Genomic DNA, 15,782 nt, shown 5'->3' with positions numbered 1-15,782 from the left:
GATGTGTAGTCACAAGCACACAAGTTCATAAGCTCCCGCTGGGCATGTTGGGGTTCCAGGTCCCTTGTGCCTGGGGCTTGGTGAGGGTTCTTCCCCATGCACCCCGTTTCAGAGCTCATCTCAGGGCAGGCTCCAGTTTCCTCCACTTGTTCCATGTCCTCCCGCCCCTCCTACCTCCCCCAACCCCGGCCTCTAACTAACTAGCCAACTAACTAACTAACATCGAGTGTTTTAGCACCTCTCAACGAGTACTCCCACCCCCAGCAGAAAATAAGAGGTGCTTTCGCTGGGACGATTCACCCTCTTCAGGAGGCCAGTCAAGACTGGGATTAACACATGATTTATTTTTCTGTTACTTTGGCCATCTCTCAATCTGTGGTCAAAAGGAAAATAGAAGAAAATGTATCTTTTCCCATTTACAAAAGGAATTCTCAGGGTGCCTGAGTAGCTCAGTTGGTTAAGCGTCTGACTCTTGATTTTGGCTCAGGTCATGATCTCAGGGTTCATGAGATTGAGCCCTGCATTGGGCTCTGCACTGACAGCATGGACCCTGCTTGGGATTCTCTCTCTCTCCACCCCTCCCCCTGCTCGCTCGCTCTCTCTCAAAATAAATAAACATAAAAAAAAAATGAAAAGGGAATTCGCTCCTCAGGTGATTAATACTTTCTCCACATTTTTCCTTTCTTCCCAATTCAAATCCCATATTCCTTGGTCCTCTTTCTGTTTTTATAAAGCAGGAGCTTCTTGAGAGGGCTCTTTTCAGTTCAGTGGAATTTTATGTCTGAGGTTGCCATATGGCCTCAATTTTTCCAGATTGTCTGAATATCACTTGCTTTGTTTTCAGGTTCCTTGGTACATGGTCACTTAATAGAGCTGATGTTTGTAAAGTATGATCACAGTGTGTTCCCTGACACAGCCACATACTTTCATTCATCCATCATTCATTCATTCATTCATTCAAGGGACATTTGTTGAGTCCTTGCTCAATGCAGAGAATACAAAAAAAAAAATCTAAAACTTGTGATCTTGGGCAGCTACAATCTAGTTGGGAAGACTAAATAGGTGATTACCCTGCGTTGTGGTAATTGCTATGATTCCATAAATGAAGGGGGCGGGGATGGAGAGCCTGTGGGAAGGTCCCCACTATGGTCTTGGGAAGATCAGGCAGGAAAGGCATCCCAGAGCTAGTGAAGTCTAAGGTGAGATGAAATAAGGTCAGATAAAGAGGCATTGGCCAGGTGGAAAGAAATGGGGCAGCAAGTGAGGTGGCAGGGTGGGGGACTGAGTGAGGGGCCAAAAGCCGAGGCCAGTGGGGTGGGGAGGGACAGATCATGAAGGACCTTTGAACCATATCAGAGTTTGGACTTTATCCTGAGAAGAACAAGGAGCCATTGAAGGGTTCCACTCAGGCAGTGCCAGGATCAGATTTAGAACGATCACCCTGGTTGCAACCTCAAGAGCTGGCTGGAGCAGGAGCAAGACTGAGTCAGTGAAGAGGCTGCCGAAAGCCAGCTGAGAAGGCAGTCTGATCTGGGGCAGGGCAACATGAGGAAACAAATCAGTTGATTTTAAGTTAATCAAAAAGGAGATTATCTGGGGTGGGCCTGACCTAATCAGATGAGCCCTTTACAAACAGACAGTTTCTCTGACTGCCCTCCGAGAAAGAAAGCAGACAACCAGGTTGTGAGCTGCTTGTGAGGAGGAGTGTCCCCTAGAAGTTGAGAATGCTCCCAGCCAACAGCTAGCGAGAAGAGGGGACCATAGTCCTACACCACAAGGAAGTGAATTATGCCAAAAATCTGAATGAGTTTGGGCCAACACCTGAGTGCAGCCTTGTGCGGCCAGAGCAGAGGATCCAGCCAAACCACACCCAGACTCTTGACCATAGAAACTGCGAGATAATACATTCGTGCTGTTTTAAGTCTCTAATTTGTGCTGATTTGTTAAGCAGTAATAGGAAGATAATATATAAGCTATTTCATTTTTTTCCCCTGTCAATTGGGTTGGATGTAAATGGATAAAACACAGACGACCAATTGTAAGTGCCGTACTGAGAGGTAGGGCTATCGTGCTCCCGCCTTGAGTGAATGTATGTGAAGCAAAGCACAGGAGAAAAAACCATGTAACTCTTAAAATAAGAGAGCTGGCGGAGTCAACTTTATCCAGTAGGTGATTGTGACACCATTTTCTCTTTGTAAAGGGACGTGTCTCTGACAGCAGAGACTGTAGCCTTTAGATAACTGTAGGTAGTGTCTTGTCTCTGGTAGTTCCCATTACTTGTACAAAATTGCTTGTTACTAGATTGTGAAAGCGCACCGTTGGCACAAACACTAAAACGAGAGAAAATGTAAAGGGTGTCCAGAGACTTTATAGACAGAATTGTTCTTCAAATGAGGGCTCGTCTCCCTTTCCCAGAGGATCAAAACTCAATACACAATGTGCCACATCCCAAGCTCTTCCATCCCACCTTCAGGACACTTTGAAGGAAAAGTGAGCGTGGGAGACTTCTTAAGTAGCCAAACAGAGTTTCCCACAGCTTGAATCTTATTCTAAAATAATAAGATCGCCAATACAGTAGTGTCAAGTTTTTGACTGTTAAAGGTCCAGGATGTGAATTCACAGCAGTTCGTTTATTGATTCGGTCATCTGACAAACGGTTGAATCCCATTTATGAGTCAGACCCTGTGTTCAGAGTGGAGGAGAGAGTGGGTAAGCCAGAGAGGTGCAGTTCCTACCTTTTTGGAGTTAGAGGGATGCGAAGGAAGAGACAAAGAACAAAACAAGAAACACGTGCAAAGAATTAGTATCCGAGAAGGTGCTGAGAGAGGAAATGCCAGGGGGATCTATCTGAGATAGGATGGCTAGGACGATTTCTCTGGAGGTGATATTTGAGCTGAGGTGTAAAGGATAAGACAAAGGAATAAAAGTTTCAGGCAGAAGGAAGAGGAAGCCTAAGGACCCTGTGGCAGGAAAGTGCCCGGCTGGTCCTAGCAGCTGCAGCTCTAAGGATGTGTGTGTGTGTGTTTAGCTTCTGGCTCTATGATCTAACATTCTAGAATCCTAACCCAACAGAGGTCCAAGACACAGCTCGGCATCCAAACCACACTGAGTCTAGTCATAAGTGAACCAAAAAGATTCACTTTTTCCATGGCCGCAGGAAACACCCCAACCCGACTAGCCATCTCGAAAACAAGGATCAAGAAAGTGGGACAGCACGGCTTGGGACAAACCTGCTATCAGATGCCAACGTTCACGTATCCAGAGCATTATCTGCACATACGTGGTCCTATGATTTGTCTAAGACATACATGCCCAGCACACACCCTGCACGTCACTCCATCATGCCCACCTCCTGCCTGGAATATGACTTCATTTCTACTTGAACACTAAGCTCATTCTGACTATTAAACCATGAGTAAACATTCCCCCTGGGCAAATGCCTAAGCAAACATCAATTCTCTCCCTCCTCCCCAAAGTTAAATTCCACTATTTATAAAGGATTTTCTCCCTTTTAGCTTTTTCTTATTCCTCCCTTCACTGAATGTTTCACCCCACTCCCCTTCCCCTCACGGATCTTTCCCTCTGTTACGTTCATGCTCTTCCCTTCCTGCCATTCCCTGAACCCCTTCACCCCACCAAGGCTTCGGTGCTCAAGGGACATAGCATCACTCAGAAGCAGGGGACCTGGAGCTATTATAGGACAGGTGACAAGCGGCCAAAGAGAAGCCCTCAGGCGCTGCTTTTTTTCTGCTGACGTGCTGCTTCCTATTGCACAGTCCCAAGGAAGAGGCAAATAAAATCATCGCTTGGATCCGCGTCTACCCCCCCAGGAGGAGGGACGAAAGACCTCTCTGACTTGTTTTTAGATATTCCCCCCATGTGAAGCCTTTGGAATGAAGAGTCCTTCCTGGGCATTAGATCAAAGGCGTCAAGTGAGTTTCCTTAACGCTTCCTGGAATCAGATGAAGTATAAACAAACTAAGAAATAAAAGGATCCCAATTTTCATTGTATATACAGATACTGTATTTTACACACTGTAATTTATGGCAGGCTTTTATTTCACAGACTGATAAAAACATTTTTTTTTAACTTCATTTATTTTGAGAGAGCACATAAGTGGGGTAGGGTCAAAGAGAGAGGGAGAGAGAATCCCTAGCAGGCTCTGCACTGTAATCTCAGAGCTTGATGCGGGGCTCTAGCCCACGAAACATGAGATCATGACCTGAGCCGAAATAAAGAGTCACACACTTTACCAACTGCGTCACCCAGGCACCCCCAAAAAATTTTTTAAATGAAGGTGGCTATGGACTGAGTGTTTGTGTTCTCCCAGAATTCAAATGTGGAAGCCCTAATGTGATGGCATTTGGAGGTGGAGACTTTGGGAGGTAATCCAGTCATGAAGATGGAACCCCCACCATGGGATTCTCATCCTTATCAGAGGAAGAGAGCTACCTTTTCTCTCTCTCTGCCATGTGAGCCTGCAACAAGAAGGGCATTTACAAGCCAGGAAGCAAGTTCTCACCAGAACCGACCATGCTGGCATGCTGGTGGCAGACTTCCCAACCTCCAGAACTGTGAGAAATAAGCCTTTGTTGTTTAAGTTTAAGGTAATTTGTTACAGCAGCTGGAGTAGACTAGGACAAAGGAGAGATAAGGGGTCACTAACTTTCTCATTTTCTATTAAGGACAATTAGAAAAATACGATTGCTATCTATTATTACGATCAATTCATAAATGCCAAATATTAGCAAAGGTATAACGTCAGGATAAAAAGAGTCATATAAATCAAATTATTTTTTTCACTTTGCTAGAGAAGAGCAAATGTTTCGTCTCAGGCTGGCATTTGTGAACCAGTAGTTTAATGATGGGGCCTTAGTGGCTCAAGTAACTAAAAATTTATAAGCAGAGTTTTCAGGCACAGCTGGATCCAGGTACCTGAATTATGTGGTCTGGACTTTTTCTCCATTTCTTGATCTCATTCTCTTCGGTGGTGACTTCATTCTCACATGAGCTCTCCCCATGAGGGGACCAGATGACCAAGCAGTCGCTTCAAGCTTCTGTTCTACCAGCCTAGCAACAGACTATTGATTCTTGGGCCTGACTCTCAATAGCACAAATCGGTTTATGTGCCTGTCTCTATGTGCCAAACAGTGACACTGATTGGTCAGTCTCGGGTCATATGCCCAACTCCTGGAAGGCAGGGGAAGGTTAAGGGTGACTTATAGTATAGTTGACCTTTGAACAGCATGAGGGTTAGGGGCGTTGACCCCCACCCCTGTGCAGTTGAAAATCATGTATAACTTTTGACTTCCCCAAAGCTTGACTACTAATAGCTTGCTTTTGGCCAGAAGCCTAGTCACAATCAACTAGTCAATCAACTAGTCACATTATGACATAATAGTCATAAATAGTTAACACATGTTGTTATATGTTTGTATGTTATATGTACTACAAACTGTATTCTTACAATAAAACCAGCCAGAGGAAAGAAAATGTTATTAAGAAAACCATAAGGAAGAGAAAACACATTTACAGTACTGTACTGTATTTATCAAAAACAATCTGCATATAAGTGAAACCATGCAGTTCAAACACATGCTGTTCAAGGTCAAAAGTAAACGAGAGTTGGTTCCAATTTTTTTTAATCAAAAATTGTTATCAAATACCGAAGAATCAATGGTTATAGACAAAAACAACAAAAGAGCATTGCAACTTTGTTAAATTCAAGGAACATTTCAATTTTGCTCTGACTCTTAAGTGAATTCATTCATTCCACAACATTTATGAAGTATACCTATGTGCCAGGCACTTTGACAGGCAACAAGGATACAAAGATAAATTCGTAGTCCCTGCCTTCAATGAACTCACCATCTGTAGAGAGAACGAGGGGCTGACACTTTACAATAGTGTGTGAAGCAGTTGAGATCAGCCCTATCAAAGGCCAGAGAATCATAATCCATGTTGTCCTTCAGTCCCCTACTTTGTTTGGCTAAGGTCGACCTGACTTAGTACAGTATGAAGTCAGATGACTCTTTCCTATGAAACAGTGTACACTAATTCAAACAGATAATTATCATGGAGGAGTTGGGAGTGTGGGAGAATGTGAACTTGACCACAGCACAACAAGAAACAGCAATGTGGCCCAGCTGCTTAAATGGGCAATGCCTTCCCAGACTGTGCTAGAGACAGCACAGCCTCACATCAGAAGAGCACAGTCCCACCTGGCCCCACAGGTGTCAAGCTTCCTCTGGAGTGTGGTAAATAGTTCCAGGCACATTTTCAGGGAAGACATTGAAGGTCACAACATCACTAAGCCTCATGGACCCACCAGGATAAAATATTGCCAAGGGAAGACAAACATGGCCAATTCAGAGGACAGGTGTGAAATCAGTTGAGTGGGGAGCCCACATTGCACAATGGAAAGACTTGGATACTGGCAGAGAGTGGTTTGAATCCTAGCTTTGTCCTTTACAAGCTCCATTTTCTTGGGCAAGTCAGGTTATTTCCCAAGGCATGGGTAAAGAATCATGAGTAGTACTCAAGATGTCCTTCAGGATAATTCAGGTGGCACAGGAGCCAACTGTGGGTGATGCTCTGACCCAATAATCACTTGGCGAAAAATCGCTTAGTGAAAAAGTTGTTCTCTGATCGGTTTCTTTAGATCCTTCTGAATACATCAAGCTGAAAGTTTCTGTTTGGTCCTAACTTTCTAACACAGGTTAGTTTCATTTTTTAACGAATGCGGAGTGGCCTCCAGCTCAGAATTAGAATTTACTAACACTGTATTTTATTTCCACTGTATGTATTTTAAGGATTATCTCCTATGAATTACAGTCCATACTGGTTTTGCAGATATGGGAAGGGTACAAAGTCTCCCTTAAAAAACAAAGTGAGTAAATTTAAATAAAAATATTAAACAAAAAAATAGAAACATGGTATAGGAATGATGAAAGTGTGGGAAGCAGTAGGCAAACTACTTAACTTCCAGAGCCTCAGTGCCTCATTGACAAGCTAAGAATGACAAAACTCCCTGGCTGGGTTGTTGTCAATCTGTGCTGGGAAAAAACAATATTATTTGGAAAAGGCAAAGATGAGCTTGTTTATTTTGCTTCATTAATGTAGACAACCAGGAAAAGAAAATAAAGATGATTTGTAAATTTATAAAATATTTTGTAAAAATTATTGATTCTATTCAAATGGGGAATCCATTTTTGGGGGTAATATTTTTCTGACCAACAGATGAAAAAAAAAAAAAAGATAATGCTCTTTTTTTTTTTCCAAAACCTTTTTAATGTTTATTTTTGAGAGAGACAGAGTGTAAGTGGCAGAGGGGCAGAGAGAGAGAGGGAGACACAGGATCCAAAGCAGGCTCCAGGCTTCAAGCTGTTAGCACAGAGCCTGACGCAGGGCTTGAACTCAAGAACTGTGAGATCATGACCCAAGCTGAAGTCGGACACTTAACCAACTGAGCCACCCAGAGGCCCCTGTATGGTAAGCTCTTGACTGAAGGCCAGGTCTCAATAAACATTTACTATAAAATTATCTTCAGTTTTTCAGCTTCCCCTTTCTTTCCACTATCTTCTTCCTGATCCCCAGATACCTTCTCTCTTGTCTTCTCATGAAAATAGTGAAAGATAGGGTAATATCACTTAGATATACCTTGATGGATACATGAAAGAATGAGGGTTTTTTTCCAAAGTATTACCTCAACTAGGCATTTGCATTTTAAGTCAGATTTGTTTACCCTGTTTGATTTTTATTTCTAATTATGAAGAATTCCTTATTCCTCATTAAGCCAATTTCAAGCTTCTGTAAATAGAGAAGAGAAGGAGCTCATAGGGAATACTATATTAATGTATAAAAAGGGCCCTGAAGATAAACACAATACCATCTTTTCTTAGAACTCAGAGGCTTCCTTCCTCTTCTAGGAAGAACAAACCAGGGATTGGCTTTAGTCTTGCCATCTGGGGTCTATGCCTAAATGGAACCAGACTGCCGCTGAGGTCTTCTTATAGGAGCTGGCCTTGCACTAGCACTAGACAAATGCCCTCCCTCCAGAATCGTCCCAACTCCTCCCTTGCCCAAGAGAGCATACTTCCTCTGCCCTTTCCTTCTTCCTCCATCCAATCTGAGTCCTCTCCTTTCTGTCCCGACATTTTGGCACCATTGTGATGAATAGTAATATTTCCAAGTGATGTCTTCCTTCTCTAACATCTTAGAATGCAAGCCTATGCCTTATATATTCTATCACTAAGATATCGAACCACATCTTTAATAATAGAGATAGGAATATATTCTCTGCACTTCTCCCCGCACTTTTTTTTTTTTTTTTTTTTAGAGCTGGACCCCTGGCTATTCAAAGACTAACAGATGACTCCCACCTTGAGCAAAGCCAATTTAGTTTAGTTTCAGCAACTTGCTACTCTCATCAACTTGCCATCACTAGCAGCAGGTTGTGGCTGTGACATGATACATTCCAGAGGGAAGTCAGGGGGAGTTGGCTTTGATTTGGGGCCAATCCATGCCACACTGTTAGTGAAGCAGTCTATCATAACCGTGATGGACACTTCAGATGCATATGTCCTGACAGGTTGAATTTAGGTTCAGACCTCAGAGATCCAAAAAACGACACAACTAAACAGTTTTGATCAATGGGATTAACCAAAACGCACAGCAATTGAACCATTCTCTGTTTTGGCTTATTGAGGATTTTCCAGGAAAAAAGCCAGTCAAGCCTTTTCATTTTAACATTACACATCTGGATATTGCCATTATTGCTAACAGAGAAGTTCCACATACATTTATCTCCATTGATCCTTTTCATTCTAGTCTCTTAAAATCTAGGATATTTTATAATGCGTCAATAGGTTGACTGAAAATGAAATTTGCATTCTTTACCAAGACCCACCAGGCTCAGGATAATCTTCACCCCGTCTGTTTTCAGTTTCACGTCATAATACTTGCTCTCTTGCTCACACTGGCTTCTTTTCCGATTCTGAAACTCATCAAGTTGCTTTCCACTTCATGGACTTTGCACCTTCCGTTTCTCCTTCTTGAAAGTCACTTCCTCAGCTCTTAAATATTTATCTGATTCTTTCTCATCTTTTAGGTCTCAAGCGAATGGTTATATCCCCAGGGACTTCCCTGACCATTACTATATTCAAATAAGCTTCCCACCACTTACCTAGGCCCTTATCAGGCCAGATATTCATCTAAACTACAGAACACAGGGATTATTTTCCCAGTTCCCTCAAAGACTGTATATAATTTGTACCATTCCAGTTGCACAAAAGTGAATTCACTATATACAGTGGATGCTTAGGGCACTCGGACTTCATTCTCTATGATCTAATCTATCTTATCCTTTGGTTTATTTCCTTCACTGCACTCAGCACATCCTGTCACTATTTGGTGTATCATTGGTTTATTTATGTATTGTTTGTCACCATACAGTAGAATGTGAGCTCCATGAGGGCAGGAGGCTTGGTGTGTTTTAGGCTAAATCCCAGACATATAGCACAATGTTTATGGCATCGCAAATGTATAATAAATCTTTGCTGATGAGTGAGAAAATATTATTTTGCTTTTAATGATTTAGAATCTTCGCCATGCCCTAGGGCAATGATTCTTAAACTCCAGTGTACTCAGTAAGGAACCTTCCTCCAAAGATTCAGATTCAGTGATCAGAGCATTCCAAAATTGAGTGTTTAAGGTAAAAGAAAAAAATCATGTTGGATTGGGTGTATGTTAAAACATTCAAAATTGTCTTTTTAAAATGAAATGCTTGATTTTTATTTCATCTTGATTTCATATGACATTAGAAACATTACAAAAGTACATCCGGGAAACACAAAATTGTGGTTAGTTGAATAGTAACAATATCTTCAAAAATAAAGGCTATAAATTTGCAATGTTAATTACTTAGTCTTAGGAAGAAAAGTCACTGTTTCACAGACAAACGAAGTGTTTGTTAACAATTTTGTCAAAACCCAGAACACTGATATTTTAGCAGAGAGTTTTCTGCCCACAATGTTCACATGCATCAATAAAAGCAAAGGAGAATAGTATGATAGTTCCTCAGAAAGAAAGAAAGAAAGAAAGAAAGAAAGAAAGAAAGAAAGAAACATAGAATTACTATGTGATCCAGCAGTTCTATTTCTGTGTATAGCCTCACAAGAGCTGAAGTCAGCGTTTCAGACAGATATTTGTACACCCATGTTCATAGCAGCAGGATCGACAACAGTCAAAAAGCAAACGTTTGGAGTTAAGTCGCTGACAGATGAATGGATAAACAGAAGGTTGTATACACACACAATGCAATATTATTCTGACACTCACTACAACCAGGATGACCCTCGAAGACACTATGCTAAGTGCAATAAGCTAGTCACAAAAGGAAATACCGTAGGATTCCCTAATGTGGGGTGTGTGGTAGTCAAATTCAGAGACAGAAAGTGACAGTTGGGTGGAGAGAAACGAGTTAGTGTTTAATGAACATGGTTTCAGTTCGGGGAGATGAAAAGACTGTGGGGATGGATGGTGGCGAAGGTCGCACGACAGTGTTGAATGTCCTTCATGCCACAGAATCGTACACTTAAAAATGGTGAAAATGGCAAGTTGTATGTTACGTGTATTTTACCACAAGGAAAGGGGAAAGGAAAGCCCACGAACGTTTTGAAATAGAGGTTTCTCTGTTGTGCGTGCACAGTGACAGACTTGTTGAATTCTTCCGGATCTCCTAGGTGGATCCAGAAACGGAAGGGACTCTGTGGCCTTTACCACACAAAGGGAATCCTGCGAGGATTCGCGAACAAGTTAAAAGCGGTCTCTCAGCCCCGCCCAGTCCTTACATTGTGTTACTCCTCGCTTTTAAATTCTCGGAGTTGTCCTGAGAGACTTTCCTCAGGGGAAAAATGGGACAGCCAGAGGCGCGCGTCAACCTTGTGTAACGTGATAAAGGAAACTGCCTCGGGGCGGCAAAGAGGACGCCACCACAGGCAGGAACCGAACGGGCCTTCCCTCAGTGGCATTTCGCCTCTTTTCCAGGCTGAAGGGCCGGGTGGGGTGAGGGACTCGCTCCGAGCCGGAGCCGCACGCAGGGCCGAACGCCTGGGAGGCGGCGGGCGCCCGGGCCGCGCCGGCGCGTGCCTCAGTTTCCCCGGCCAGAGGCCTTCGGAGCGCCGCCCCCTCTGACGCCGCAGGGCGGGCGGGCCGGCAGGGGGCGCGAGCGCGGGGCGGGCTCCCGGAGGTGGGCGCGCGGGGACCGAGGCGCCCCAGGGCCGCGCGGCCGAGAGAGGCGGAAGCCGGGGCGGGAGGCGGGGAGGCGGGAGGCGGGGCGGCGGCGCTGAGTCACACCGGATCGGCCCGCCCGCCGCTTCCAGGGGCGGAGGTGACAGCGGCCCGGGACGGGCGGCCGCAGCCAGCTGCCCGCCGCGCCGAGGGACCGCTGGGCGGCGGAGAGCAGGTCAGGGCCGGGCGGGGAGCACGAGTCGCTGACCCGGGGCGGCGGGCGGAGGGGACCCGAACCCCGAGGGACGCGCCTCGCGGTCCGGCCTGCGCCACCCGTTTCCCCGAGGCGGCCGCTGCCGTGGCCGGGAGCCCCCCGGGGGACGGGGGTGGGGGGCGCCGGCCCTCCTCGGAGCCCGGGTCGGGTCCCGCCCTGTGAGGTCCCGGCGAGTGGCAGAGGCTGGGCCGCCGGCAGTCAAGGGGATGCGGCCGTGGGCTCGTTAAACGGTGTCAAGCCCGGGGCTCTTTTCACTGCACCGCCCTGCCACTCGGGCAATGAGGCGGAATTTGAGAGCTGGGAAAGAATTCGGCATTAGCCCAGCCCCCTGATTTTACAGATGAAGAAATCTTCTGGCTTGCTCAGAGTCCCATCCAGTCGGTATGGGAGTCCGTGATTCTGTGTCAGGGAGGCAGGGAGGGATGATTTCCGAGGCAAGAGTAAGACCTGTTTGGCTAGAGATGCATGTTTGGTTATGCTGGAGTTTTGCTGTTACCCGCGCACACCTGCCTTCCTGCCGCAGGTCCTGACGTCCACCAGGCATCAGTTTCTCAAAGCGCTTAACCTTGAAAAGGGTGACGGTGCTGTCAGTTGCGTAAAGGAATATTGGGGTTACAGACTGGTCAGGTCTGCTGCACATTAGGTGCTGTGGAGAATGCTTGGGGTGTAGAGTTCGTTTTTAAGTGCAAAAAAGAAAAAAAACCCACCCCGCTTTAAATGCAACCTCATTATCCTTTATTTTCATCAGGCAATAATGAATGGCTCTCCCAACGTGATTCTGTTATATCGGTAACTTGCCTACTTTACAGTAATTTGCGGATCTTGTGTTGAAACACTTTCTTTACCTAATTAGTGATGCTGTGGTATGTGGCAAGCCAGTGGCAGGCTTAATGTTTAGGGTTTGAGCATAGTTTAGCTCCAGTTGTTTGAAATAGCTGAGTTCCAGGGGGGGAGAGTAGCACTGATTAACCCCTAGTTGCATTTGGCAGACGAAGTCCCTGGCACTGGACAGGTGTGCGTTCTCAGTTAGTGCTGTGTTGATGACCCTCACAACAGGAATAGATTCCAGGTGATGAGCGAGTTAGTTTATCCCTCCCCACCTGTGTTTCTCTAAATTATTGAATTAAAGGATCTCTAGCCCGTTTCCATCTCCTGACTTTATGTGTTAATTTGGAAACTGCCACTCATTGTGACAACACAGAGTTTTCATAAAGCAAGTCACTTTATCAGCATTGGCCTATGGAAGTGAAAAGTGATTTTTCTTTTTCTTTTTTTTTCCTGGGTGCTTAATTTATTTGATGTGAACAGGTTTCCGTTTTGAAATGATTTCAATAGGTGTCAAGCCAAATTAAACATGCCTACTTTAAGACAATTTTTTTTCTGTCCTGCTTTTTATTTTTTATTTAAAAAAAAATTTTTTTAATGTTTATTTATGAGACAGGGAGAGTACAGAGCATGAACGGGGGAGGGTCAGAGAGAGAGGGAGACACAGAATCTGAAACAGGCTCCAGTCTCTGAGCTGTCAGCACAGAGCCCGACACGGGGCTCGAACTCATGGACCACGAGATCATGACCTGAGCCAAAGTCGGACGCTTAACCGACTGAGCCACCCAGGCACCCCTCTGTCCTGCTTTTTAATTGGAAGATATATAATCAAACAAAGAAAGGTCCTTAAAGAAATCTGAAATAAATAACAGTATGATACCATCAGTTTCTTAGAAATAATGTACAACCTTTGATTACTTTTTTAATCTCAGCAGTGCCAAATGCCATATGTAATAACCTCTCAGCCATAGTGCAGTTCATAGAAATCAATCATATCAATCAAATGAAAAGGAGATTCAACACACAGATCTGAATTGCTTAAAATAAAAGCATCAAGCGTTTAAAAATTACAGATACTTCGGTGTTCACTGACGTTCAGAGACTGGAATGGGGTGCTTTGTGAGAACAGCTAAAATCTGACCTGGGAGTGGGGTGTATGCGGTGCACAGATAACTTTTGCAATAAACTGAGAACATTCTGCCTCAGGAAATGTGATAAGATGTCATTTCTGTAGTGCTCCTATTGTGTGTATTTTCGGCTGAGATATAATAATCTTTATAGACAATCTGTCCAAATATATACAAGTTCTTTATTTTGCCTTGTGGCCCTAAAGCAGAGCCTTTCCCACTTCTTGTTTCCTTTTTTTCTGGCTCCTTCTGAGTGGCCCTCTTTCCCACAGAGACCCTTTCCCGTTCCTCTTTCATCCACATTGCAGTTCAGAGCCTCCTTCAAGCATTGCCTGAACTTACACCACTTCTTCTCCCCTTAAAGAATTTGACAAATCCTAATTCTTGAGTCACCATGTAGGATCTCCTAAACACTAAGGGGGGGCGTTCATTTTTAGAACATAGTGCAAGACTCCTTGAGACTCTGGTTCTGAAAAAAGGGTTCAGTGGACTGCGTTTAGGTTTTTATCTCCTGTGTACTTGGAGGCTGCAGTTGAGGAAGGCTTGAGAGCCAGCAAACTCACTTATCTCTGCCTCAGAAGGAAATCCTTTCATAGGATGCATGGTGAATCTTCAAATGTCTTATTGCCCTCAACCTTGCCACTTTACAGGATTGGGCTAAAATTAGCAAAAAGCTACTTTTCAAATTTGAGATACTTCAGTGATGTTTCAAATTGCAGATCCTTTTTACATTGTGAGGATTTTTTTTTTAAATGACAAAAACAACTACAGTGGAATGCAGATGGAAACTTGCATGCCTATTCCCAGTATAAGGCTTGAACTATTCTCTAGGTTTATTATCCTGTTTCTGAAGTCAATTTATTACCTACAACATAGCATTGTTAATGGGATTATCTGCTTTGACATTCTCTACTGGGATTGGTTTTTACCTAAAGTGTCCTGAGCATTCATTCAGAATACTTATGAAAAGTTTCACAACAACCGTCGAATTAATATTAAATAATTTCTTATGCTCAGCTTAGGAAGATATGTGGATAAACTAATTTTCAAGATTGGATAATGTAGTCTTGTTGGTCAGGTGTTAATGATGAGATTTCAGGGGCATCTGGCTGGCTCAGTTGGTAGAGCATGTGACTCTTGATCTCAGGGTTGTGAGTTCAAGTCCCACATTGGGCATAGAGCTTACTTAAAAAAATTATGAGATATTAGTCTCTCACCTGGAAAGGCAGAAACCTAAAGTAGCAGCATCACAGAACAGCTCTCTAATAAAAGGGCCCTTAAACCAAAGGTGTTAACTTTTGGCTGGGTGCTTTATCCTTGATGCTATAAAAGTCAGCCACAGGAGATAAAATAAACATAGAGTAGCTAAAATGTATTATTTCATTTTTAGATTTTAGGGCTTTCTAACTTGAAGGATGTAACCACCGAAACTGAGGCAGCATGGTGGAGCAAATAGGGCATCACACTGGGGGTCTCAAGTCTGAACTCCTGGATTTTGGTTCTCATTTGTTGATTCATTCACTACATGTTCATTGAGCACCCCTGTCCACCAGGCACTGTTCTAGGTGCTGGGGATACAGCTGTGAATGAAACAAAGCCATAGAATTCTAGTGGAGTGGAGGCAGACAGATAAAAATGTGAATGGATAGACTGTCACGTGATCGTAGTGCTATGGAGAACTTGAAAGAGGTGTAAGTGGGAAAGCATAAGTCTATGGGTGAGGGGGTGGGCAGGAGGCCTCTGCTAAGATCACTTTTGATCTAGGACTTGAAGGAATTGAGAGGGTGAGGGTGGGGGGGGGGGGGGACAGAGGGATGAGCAAGTTCCAGGCCCCGATGCTGCACATGTTTGCCATGCGTGAGGGATGGCGAGGCGTAGCGGCCACGCAGTGCCAAAGTGGGTGAGGGAAAAGCGGCAGCAGATGAGAGGTGGTGGAGTGGGAAGGGGCACATCAGTGTAGGCCATTGTAAGGATTTTGGCCTTGACTCTGAGTGAGGGGGAAGAAGCCAGTAGAGGGTTTTGAACAGAGTTGCTCATGATGACTTAAGTTTGACAGGCTCCCTCTGACTGCTGGGTGAGAACAAAATGGGGACAGGGCAGAGTCAGGAAGGCCTTCCTTTTCATGCTAGCTGTGTGACCCTAAACCGTAACCTTTCTCAGGGCCTTAGTTTCCTCATCTGTAGAATAACCAGGTCCTTTCTAGCTCTAGAATTTTAAGATTCTAGGTAGCATGTAATATTTCTCTGGGGAGGCTAGGGGATTGCCTACAACGGGGTTCTAAAAGTAAATAGCTTCAAATGACCTGAAAACTTGATTCTGACCGCCT

General features: G+C 44.3%; 1 protein-coding gene across 2 annotated transcripts in view; it reads left to right on the top strand.

Annotated features, from left to right (window-relative positions):
- Positions 1-11,333: 11,333 nt before the first annotated feature.
- DNMBP (dynamin binding protein) overlaps positions 11,334-15,782 on the top strand; it is a 113,988-nt gene continuing 109,539 nt past the window's right edge. Inside the window, exon 1 of one of the 2 annotated variants that reach the window (XM_058697450.1) lies at positions 11,334-11,465. The gene's annotated coding sequence lies outside the window, so the exon portion shown is untranslated. Of the gene's footprint in view, positions 11,466-11,629; positions 11,886-15,782 lie in introns of those variants that run through there. The other variant, XM_058697451.1, reaches the window with a different exon arrangement.

The sequence above is a fragment of the Neofelis nebulosa genome, chromosome 13 (genome assembly GCF_028018385.1).
Source record: "Neofelis nebulosa isolate mNeoNeb1 chromosome 13, mNeoNeb1.pri, whole genome shotgun sequence".
In the NCBI taxonomy this organism is placed as follows: Eukaryota; Metazoa; Chordata; class Mammalia; order Carnivora; family Felidae; genus Neofelis; species Neofelis nebulosa.
Note: the sequence above shows the minus strand (reverse complement) of the source record. Positions and strands in the feature narration are given on the sequence as shown.